Consider the following 2738-nt stretch of genomic DNA (forward strand, 5'->3'; position numbering starts at 1 on the left):
TATAACATGTACCTGAACTTCATTCCTTTTTATGGCTAAATTACATTCCATTATATATATTACATTTTGTTGGTTCATTCATCTGTTGATGAATCCTTTATAAATTTCCACCTTTTGGCTATTGTGAATAATACTGGAATAAACATTGGTGTATAAGTACAAATATCTGTATGAGTCCCCGATTTCAATTATTTGAGGTATATGCCTAGGAGAGTAATTGTTAGATTTATTTAAGTTCTTTGCCCATTTTTGAGTTGATATTTTGGTTTCTGTTGTTGAAAATTTTCTTATATATTCTGCATATTAACTCTTTTTCAGATATATGATTTGTGAATTTTTCTCCCGTTCTTTAGGTAGTCTTTAAATTTATTTCTTGGTAATGTCCTTTGATGCACAAATGTTTTAAACCATAATAAAAACCAAATATATATATTGTTACTCATGTTTTTGGTGTCATGTTAAGAATCCATTACCAAATCGAAGGTCATGAGGGCTCTTGGCAATTCATATGAATTCGAATATTGGCTTGTAATCAGTGTACATATGTGAAACAGATTGTGACATTGGATAAAATATAAGCTGTCAATAAAGAAGCACTTAAAACATACTGTTAAACACAAATTAAATATTAAGCAATGAAACAAGTCTCAATACATTTTAAAAGACTGAATTCATATGAAGTATCTTCTCAGGCCCGGCTAGCGTGGGTCAGTGGTTGAGCATCGACCCATGCACCAAGAGGTCGCAGTTCAATTCCCAGTCAGGACACATGCACAGGTTGTGGGCCTGATCCCCAGTGGGTGGGATGCAGGAGGCGGCCAATCGATGTTTCTCTCTCTCTCTTTTCCTTGTTCTCTCTCTCTAATATCAATAAAGAGAAAACAACAACAAAAACAAAACAAAAGAAACAAAAAGCAAAGTATCTTCTCTGACTGCCATGAAATGAAGCTAGAAATCAATCACAGAAAGAAAACTGAAAAAACAAGTGGAAATTGAAGAACACACTCTTAAACAAAGAAAAAATCATAAGGGAAATTAGAATAAAAATGAAAATACAGGTACCTAGCAAAGGCAATGCTCAAATGGAATTTAGCTTTATATTCCTAGACACGATTTCTCTCAGTGATTTTTTGATATTTTTTAAAGTATATTTTCTATTTTGAGATAATTGTACCTTCACATGCAGGTATAAGAAGTAATGCAGAGATCTGATATACCTTTATCCCATTTTTTAGCTTTCTGCAATAGTTACAATTAAGAAATTGATGTAATTAATTGATCTTTTATTCAGGTTTCACATACACTAATGTATATGTATGTATATGTATTTGGTCCTAGGAGTTTTCTCATATGCTTAGATTTATGTGACTACCATACTACTCAAAATACAGAACAATTCTGTTACAGGGATCTGTCATTTACCCCTTTTATAACCACAGCCACCTCCTTCCTTATCCACCTGCTTTGTAACCTATATCAACCACTAATCTGTTATCCATTTCTATAAATTGTCATTTAAGAACTGTTATATAAGTAAAATTATACAATGTGTGATTTTTTTTGAGATTGTCTTTTTCACCCAGCACAATTCCCTTGAGTTCCATCTAGGTTGTTGCATTTATCATTACTTTTCCCCTTTTTATTACTGAGTAGTATTCTTGGCAAGGGTGTACCACAGCTTAACTCTTGTCCGTTGAAGGTTGTCTGGGTTGTTTACAACTTGGGCTATTATGAATAAAGCTACTGTGAATATTCCTGTAAAAGCTGTTGTGTGAACATAAGTTTTCATTTCTCTGGGATAATTTAAGAGTGCAAATGCTGGCCCTGGCTGGTTTGGTTCAGCGGTAGAGTGTCCGCGCAGGTTCGAGTCTGGCCAATGGCAGTTGTCCCTGGCCCTGATTGAGGTTGTGCAGGAGGCAATCAGTCAATGTGTCCCTCTCACATCGATGTTTCTCTCTCAACTTAAAAAACAACAAAAAAGAGAGAGTAAATGCTGCGTAGTATGGTAAGCACAAGTTTAGTTTAGTAGGAAACTGCCATGTTGCTTTCCGGAGAGGTTGTAGCATTTTACATTCCTGCCGGCAATGTACGAGTCATCCAGTTTTCTGACCATTTTAGGTTTTTCTGCTGCTGTAACCAGTTAAACTGGCTGACTTCAGAACAGGTCCAGGAAAGAAACAAAAAGACAAAACAAAACTTCAACCACAACAAGGCCACCAGGAATTCCTTCTGCATTCTCCAGCTGAAGTTTCTTTTGCCCAGTCTTGTTGCTTTATTTTTAATTTTTAAAAATTTTTATGGGTGCCTGGACCAGTTGCCCAAGTACCAAAAATTATGCTTCCCAAATCTCCTGATGTCGATTCCACACAGAGAGCATCAATCTGCCCTACTTGTGCCACTCACGACAGAAGTCCTTTTTTATAAAACAGGTTTCTTTCTTTTTATTTATTTATTTTTCTTTATTGATTTTAGAGAGAAAGGAAGGAGGAAGAAGAGAGAGGTAGAAACATGGATCGGTCGCCTCCTGCATGTCCGCCACTGGGAACTGGGCCCATAACCTGGGCATGTGTCCTGACTGGGAGTCAAACCGGCGACCTCCTGGTGAATGGATCAATGCTCAACCACTGAGCCACACCGGCCTGGGCAGTCCTATTGCTTTAAAAGTAGAATTTCCCTGGGAGACATTTCTGTGGATGTTCTCTGTGAAGTTAAGGGCTCAGCTTGCTCTTAGATTAAAC

The 2738-nt window shown here is 36.8% G+C and overlaps 1 pseudogene; it reads right to left on the bottom strand.

Annotated features, from left to right (window-relative positions):
* Positions 1–2299: 2299 nt before the first annotated feature.
* LOC118618022 lies at positions 2300–2419 on the bottom strand (annotated as a pseudogene).
* Positions 2420–2738: the final 319 nt, after the last annotated feature.

This window comes from Molossus molossus, unplaced genomic scaffold (genome assembly GCF_014108415.1).
Source record: "Molossus molossus isolate mMolMol1 unplaced genomic scaffold, mMolMol1.p scaffold_m16_p_5, whole genome shotgun sequence".
Taxonomy (NCBI): Eukaryota; Metazoa; Chordata; class Mammalia; order Chiroptera; family Molossidae; genus Molossus; species Molossus molossus.